Genomic DNA, 8,223 nt, shown 5'->3' on the forward strand with positions numbered 1-8,223 from the left:
TCGCGCAGACGCCATCATTAAACGGTTGTGGTTTCGCGAGAGTAATCGGCTTGTCAGACAGTTTGATCAGTTGCGAGTACACAGTTCCGAATCAGTAGTTGTGGCTTCTGAATCATCTTCATCCGAGTATACTCAGTCTTCCATCAATAGATATTTCAACCCTGCTTAGTTTGGCCTGTATACTTTAAGATGATCTGAGTTCACAAATCCATTTATATTTAGTCATTTATACTACTCCTTTTACTTGTTGCTTAAATACAAACTTTATTATTTGCAGTTTCGGAAAAACCTTTACTTTGTGGTCTTTGAGACTATGAGTTACTGTAAAAGAAAAACAATGAGTTCAAAATCAAAAGATTTCTAAAAAATCATTTTCTGTTTCCAAAAGGATAATATGTTCATAACCACTCAAATTTTATTTTGTGTTAAAACAAAGAAACCAAAAAGAAAACAATAACGGATCAACACAGGAATATAAATCTAAAACTAAAGATAAAGAAAACAAAAGCATGTCTTCTTCTACATGATTGTTACCCTTGTGTTGGTAATCTTCTTGATTTTAATCTTTCATTTCCTGTAAATGACAAGTAGATGAGCAAATAAGTTTCAAGAGAAAAATAAAATAGATTGATGGATGATAAGCTGGGTTTAGGGCTCTTAGATTTTTACCTTGCTGATAGAAAACCCGCCATGAACCATTGTGCACCGCCGGACTCCACCGTCATCGGCCACCGGTCTTCCTCCGTCCACCTCTGACCACCGTCAATGGCGTTCAGAATGAGCAGATCTACATGAAAAAATGCAGATCAGAGATATGCAAGCTAAAAAAGAAAAAAGAAAGTCAAAAGAAGAGAAGCAAGATCCTCACCGTGTAAATGGCAAAGACATCGTGACGAAGAGCAAATAAGAAAGACAGAAACTGACGGAGCAGGGCAGCACCATGACGGGATTCAGCCGGATTCCGTAGGTCCTGGTTGCACATTCGGTAAGAAGAGGAGTAGTGAGCAAATGACAGAAAGGTGACCGGAAACAAACCGGCGTCCATGGCAGGGAGCTGTGTTTTTCTGAGGTAGAAGCGCAAGGAAGGTAATGAGGAAGAAGAGAGGAGGCTGCTGTACAAAAATGAGAAATAAAACCCTAATATCCAAATATATACCCTATAATTTTACATTCCAAAATTACCCCTGCGAATCCCACATTACCCCCTTTCTCATTTTATTAATTTGTGAATTTAGCCCCCATTATTCTAATTGTTTAGATCAGATCCCTGCATATTTTAATTTGACCCATCTAAATTATATTTGCCCCTCCCTGTTTATTTAATTCATATATTTGACCCCGTTTATTTTGTTTGCTTCAATTTGACCATTCCTAATTACATTTCGCCCCTCCCTGTTTATTTATTTTATTAATTTGACTCCTCTTATTTTTATTTGCTTTAATTTGACCCCTTCTAGTTACATTTCGCCCCTCTCGATTTATTTAGCTGATAAACTTGAATGCGTTTATTTTCATTTTTCAATTTAACCCCTCACACTACCATTAATTTCCTTTATTAATCCCAATTCTAATTAAATCCCAAAGCACCTTAATTCATCTTAACGAGGTTCTTTGTTTTATATTTTAGTTCAATTTTTGTTTAATTTAATTCTTTTCGTGTGCTATGAGTTCCTATTTGGTTAAGTGTTAATCCTATCTATTTTTATATAAATTTATACGCACATAATTCGTTAGATCAAATAAATAATATAAACATATCATGCATATGTGATATGCACGATTCTAAAATCAAAATAAATCGGCTCCAATTTCGATAATCAAACCCGTAGCAAATTGATGTGACGTCGTTTGAATTTATGAAAAGATGTTTAAAACATTACTTATTATAACATAAATTCTATTTATATCGTATGTGATATACGTAAAATAGAAAAGGAATTTTAATTCAATAAAATAAAATTATGTGTATAATATGTACGTAGTTCTAAGTCGAAATAAATCAATTCGAGATGTTATTTCAAATCAATGATTTAACCAAATTAATTCAAATCGATAGGAAAATATCATTTGAATTTAATAATACATTTAAAATATTTCTTATTAAAATTCATATTTTACTTATGGTATATGTGATGTACGATGGTAAAATTAGATTTTAATTCGATAAATACAATTACGTGTATGTTATATACGTAATCTCCAATTAAAACAAACCTAAAATCAATAACCCCTAAACCCACGAGTGCCTGTTTCATAAACAATTTAAAACAAAACGAATAGCAAACACATAATATCACAATAGTACCGATATGTCGGGCGGGGTAGGGTGAGATCACATCTCTTCCCTATAGGTAACCGGAAAAACGAACCTAAATCTCTCCGAAGACCATCCTTATCAAAACCAAACCATACAGAGTCAATCCAAACAGATAGGGCGACCAATCGCGCCCGCCCACGTATTTCTAAGTGATGATTGGTGGCGACTCGAAACCTTAAAACACAAAAAGGCAGATCGAGCCGGCCACGCACCCCGACCTGCGAAAAACCGAAAGCCAGGGTGCGACACCGTGAATAATATCAACGATCAGCTGGCCGCAATCTTGGCCCAGCTAGCTGAGTTAGCACTGAAGGACAACAAGAGTGGTAGTAAGCGTGCTGAGAATGAGGTGAACGATGGCCCTCGCTTTGGGAATGAGGATGACTATCAGGATTATATCCGAAAACAGTTGGAAAAAGAGAAGGCTAAGGAAGAGGAGTGGAAGCAACACATCACACATGAAGTGCAGGACTTGCGCGGAGGAAGCTCCAGGAGTCAGGATTTCTATAACCTGAAGAACTGTTTGTCGGCAACAGCTTTGCCTCTGAAATTCCGACTCCCTGACATGAAAAAGTTCGATGGAACTGGAGATCCCACCGCTCACATGAATCAGTATGTTGCTGTGATGAAGCACACGATCCTGATTGAGGATCAAGTCCTGGGGCTGTTTAACACCTACCTGGAGGGGGCTGCCCTCACGTGGTTTCATGCATTGCCGATGGTGACAAAGAGGGATTGGAAAGAATTAGCGAAGTCATTCATCGCTCAGTATAGCTTTAACACCATGCTGGAGGTCACTTTGAAAGAATTAGAGAGCACTAAGCAACAGGCTGGGGAATCCTTTTCCGAATTTGTGAAGAGATGGAGGGCTAAGGCCGCCGTGATAAAACAAAAGCCGCTTGAGCAAGATCAGATCCGAATGGTGATTGGAAACACGTTGCCGTATATTAAGAATGAGTTGCGGTATATGCCGTTTACGGATTTCAATCAGATGTATAGTTGTGCCTTGACTGTCGAAGGTGATGGGGAGCCGAAGAAAGCTTATACCAAGTGGACGAAGTCTGGATATAGTGCCGGAGGGCCTAACGCGAGTACGGAATCCGCAGCAGTGAAAGTGGTTGATCTTAATGCTATTGAAAAGAGGCGGTTCGCCAAGTTCGATCAGACCTATGCTAAAGTTTTCGAGCGTCTGCAGAAAAAGGTATTGTTGAAAGCCCTTACCCCGTATAACAAAGCTCAACCTACTCCGCAGATTCAGGCTAGAGGGTATTGTGAGTTCCACAGCAGTTATGGACATACGATTGAGAATTGCGAGAGGCTGAAACATGAAATCCAAGATTTGATTAAGGAGAAGAAGATAGCTGATCCTTCGTCAGCAAACCCTTCCGTTAGGCGCAATCCATTGCCTAATCATAGGGTGAGTGTGATAGGAGTTGGTTTGACAGAAACTGTAGTGATGGAATCCTTCGAGGAAGATGTAGAGGAGTTGTTGGACTCCGTCGAAAAAAGCAATGTGGGAAATGGTCTGTATGTGTCCTTCTTGGGTGAGGAACAAGAGGATGAACCGATGGGAGAAGGATCGGATGGTGGAGCACCATATGACGAGGATAGTGCTGAAGAGACCGGAGAAGGGTCGTCTCGGACTATCGTGCCAAATTTGGGTTTGTTTAGTGGAGGAAGGGATCCCGAAGTGCACTTGCGTGAATATATGCACGACATGTTTATTGAATCCTTCGGAGTATATGAAATTTCTCAGTGGTTCCACCATTCGCTAGTGGGCGAGCCTTTGGAATGGTTCCATTCATTACCCGACTCTTGCAAGCACGATTGGGATCGGTTGTCGGATTTGTTTCTAGAAAAGTATCAAAGAGTTGAATATAGAACGGCGGAGCGCTTTGCAATGCAGATTGGACCCATCAAACGTCCATTGCCGAGGGTGAGCAAGTATAACGGCAATAAGGACCCTATGGAGCACCTTCACTTCTACTTGTCGGCTATGGCAGCCTTGGGTTTTAAAGAGGAAGAGATCACCAACTTGTTTTGTAATTCATTGATGGGTGAACCGCTGATGTGGTATATGTCGCTGTCGATGTATGTTAAGACCGATTGGGCAGCTATGACGAAGAGATTTATCAAGGAGTATACAGTATGGATGCTAGCAGAGCAAACCCCTGATTCCCCGTCTTACCAAACACCTGATGCGGTGTTAGCGATGCCTAGGTATGGTGGATACCAGGATCCCGTGGAGCATGCGAGGATATTCCGCGATCATATGTATAACGCCGAATTTCCGCAGTGTGAGTTACATGAACATTTTCCGAAAACCTTGATGGGTGAAGCCTTATTGTGGCATCAGGGTCTGTTAGAGGAAGAGATGTGTCATTGGGTACCACTCAGAAGCGCTTTTATGGCGAGATATGAAATGTACATTCCGTGGACGGGATCCCTGGACAATCTGGACAGGATTAGACAATTCCCCGAGGAACATTTTGTGGATTATGCTAGAAGGTGGAGGCACCGTTATGAGCAGTGTAATAAGACAGTGAGCGATAAGGTGCAGCTTATGTGCATACAATGAGGTGCTATTCTGTTGGCCGCCAGAAGAATGAGCAGGGTGTCCCTCCGTGACTATGATGAATTGATAGGTTGGGCTTTGTATGGATCGGCGGATCCTTTCTTCCTGAATCCGAGTGTTCCTCACGTCATGGATTTAATGGTCGTGGACATTTGGGAGAGTTCCTCGGACGAGGAGTATGCCAATCGGAAGATTCCCATTAACATTTGGGACGAATCGGACGATGAGCCGGAAATCGCGGTAATGACGAGATCAGGTCGTGTGGCCGAGGGGAAGGCACCTATGATAGAGACTGAGATTGGAGAAGGGTCGGCTCCTAAACCCGATGACCAAGTTCTTGAGCAGTTGAAGAAGACGCAAGCTAAGTCTACGGTCTGGGAAGTTTTGTGCCATTCTAAGTACCATCATGAGAATCTGATGAAAGAATTGCAGAACCTGGTCAGTTCCACCGATACTGAACCGGCAGCGCTAGTAGGGGCAATTATGGCCCGAAAGAAGACTGAGATCATATTTACCGACGAGGATCTCCCAGAAGAGGGGAAGGCTCACAATAAGCCTTTGTATATCCGCGCGGAAATCAACGGGAAGAAGACTAGCTGCGTGATGGTCGATGATGGATCGGCTATTAATGTTTGCCCGTTGAAACTCTTGTCGAAGTTGGGAGTGGAAAGAGGAGATTTGACAGCTTCTGAAACTGTGATTAGAGCATATGACGACAGCCGTAGGCACATTGAAGGAGTCTTCAAGGCCAAGTTGAAAGTGGGGCCGCACGAGGAAGAAACTGAGTTCACGGTGCTGGATATCCCGGTAACTTTTGCCGTGCTGTTGGGACGCCCCTGGTTCCATAAGTTGGGAGGTGTGCCCTCCACGCTCCACCAAATGATTAAGTTCCCCTTTGGGGAGGAGATAGTGACAATTAGAGCTGAGAAATTGAGCTCGGTGGCAGCATTGGGAATTGAGCCTCAACTTTTCTCCGGATTCCAAGTCTCCGGGATTTACGAGTCGAGCATGACCGCCGATGTGGTGAAGATGATGAAGGGAGGTTTCATCCCGGGAATGGGCTTAGGAGCACACCATCAGGGGTTGCCAGAGTTTCCGGACTTTAAGAGTCAGAAAACCCGGAGGGGTTTGGGATATGAGCAGGGAAGTCCGTCCAATGCAAGTGCTGAAGGAAAAGTAGGCTTGAGGAAGTATTTTGTGAGCGAAGGGCATGGAAAGGCATATTCGGGAACCCCCAAGTCGTGGACTAGCACGGAAGGGAAGATTCTGCCGGGGTTCGAAATCTTCAATGATGTTGCCGACTGGGGCAAAGGAAAAGCGAGCTGCTTTGTCGAGGAGATCATGGTGCTGGATTTGAATGCTGAGGAGCAAGTCATCACCATTGAAGCAACTGCGGGAGAGGAAGATGAGCCTTGCACCTCCAAAATTCATGAGAAGTCCGAGGGCCCGGATGATGAAAATTGTATTACGGCTTTGTTTGAGTCAGATGATGTAATCACCCACACTATCAATGAAATGAATTCTGATTTTGCTTACTTGCTTGATGTTGATCATGATCATTCCATGCATTCTCATTCATATAACATGCCTACATTTGAAATCAATGCAATAGAAATGTCAACTTTTAATCTTGGTACGGATGAAAATCCTAAACTTATACAAATTGCTCAAGAATTAACTATTGAAGAGAGAAAAGAATTCGAGAGGATAATTAAAAAATATGAAATTGTATTCGCCTGGACATACGAAGACATGCCTGGAATTGATCAATCAATCGTAACTCATCGCATTCCAACTTACCCTGAAGCAAAGCCCGTAAAGCAGAAGCTCCAACATATGAGACCAGAATGGGCAGATAAGATCAGAGAAGAGGTGAAGAAGCAATTAGAAGCAGGGTTCATCGAGGTAATCGACTATCCCCCTTAGGTCGCGAATGTGGTACCAATTGCGAAAAAGGACGGCAAAGTGAGGATGTGTGTTGATTACAGAGATCTTAACAAGGCATGCCCCAAGGATGAGTTCGCATTGCCTCATATCGATGTATTGATCGACAGTGCAGCATCAAGCGTCTTACACACGAATGTGGATGGTTTCATGGGCTACATGCAAGTTCAGATGGCCAAAAAGCACAAAGCAAAAACCTCGTTCACAACTGAGTGGGGGACATACTGTTACAGAGTAATGCCATTTGGTTTGAAAAATGTCGGGGCAACCTACCAGCGAATGGCCACAGCACTGTTCCATGACATGATACATAAGGAGGTAGAAGTCTACGTGGATGATATGATGGTCAAATCAGAGACAAGAGAGGGGCATTTTGCCGCACTCGAGAAGTTTTTGGCCCGAATCGCAGAATTCAAGCTAAGGTTAAACCCGAAGAAGTGCTTTTTCAGCGTTTCGTCGGGGAAAATCTTAGGCTATGTAATCGAAAATAAGGGAATCGAGGTGGATCCCGATAAAGTGAAGGCTATACAGGAAATGCCGGCACCGAGAAATGAGAAGGAAGTGAGGGGGTTTCTGGGGCAGGTCTAGTATATCAGTCGGTTCATAGCGAGACTCACCACAATCTGCGAGCCGATCTTTAAGTTGCTAAGGAAAGACCAACCCGCCATTTGGAATGATAAGTGTCAACAAGCGTTGGAGAGTGTCCGGAGCTACTTGTCTAATCCGCCAGTGTTAAGACCGCCTAAACTGGGAAAGCCGCTTCTCCTCTATGTAGCGATTGAAGAGCGATCTATTGGAACAATGTTGGCTCAAGAGGGAGACACCGGTGTGGAGCACGCGATGTATTATTTGAGTAAGAAGTTCCTGGAGTACGAGCTCAATTACAACATGATCGAAAAGACATGCGTGGCCGCAGTATGGTTGATAAAGAAACCGCGGCACTATTTCCAATCGTATAAAGTGATCGTTATTTCTCGGATGGACCCCGTGAAGTATCTGTACCGAACCCCATCCTTGACGGGGAAGTTAGCCAGATGGTTGTTGCTTCTGTCCTAATTTGACATTGAATATGTGACGAAAAAGGTTATCAAAGGAAGGGCCGTAGCAGAGTTTCTGGCTAACCAACCCCTGAGCACAGAAAAAGAAGAGATAAGCTATGATTTCCCCGATGAACACTTGAACGCAATCGAAGTTATACCGTGGAAAATGTTCTTCGACGGAGCAGTTAATTCGAGTGGAGCCGGAGTAGGAGTACTACTTATCTCACCGGAAGGAGAAAGAATCTCGATGGCAAAGAAGTTATCCTTCCCTCTTACCAATAATATGGCTGAATATGAAGCGTGCATTTATGGTTTAGAGTCATTAGCAGCAATGGGAGCCTCATATG

At 43.0% G+C, this 8,223-nt stretch overlaps 1 long non-coding RNA gene across 1 annotated transcript; it reads right to left on the reverse strand.

Annotated features, from left to right (window-relative positions):
* Nucleotides 1–395: 395 nt before the first annotated feature.
* LOC136225695 (uncharacterized) lies at nt 396–1,112 on the reverse strand. The gene is made up of 3 exons (XR_010687233.1): nt 869–1,112; nt 670–787; nt 396–574 (listed from the first exon to the last, which is right to left on the reverse strand). It is a non-coding gene; the product is annotated as an uncharacterized lncRNA (long non-coding RNA).
* Between the last annotated feature and the right edge of the window lie 7,111 nt (nt 1,113–8,223).

This window comes from Euphorbia lathyris, chromosome 4 (assembly GCF_963576675.1).
Source record: "Euphorbia lathyris chromosome 4, ddEupLath1.1, whole genome shotgun sequence".
Classification (NCBI taxonomy): Eukaryota; Viridiplantae; Streptophyta; class Magnoliopsida; order Malpighiales; family Euphorbiaceae; genus Euphorbia; species Euphorbia lathyris.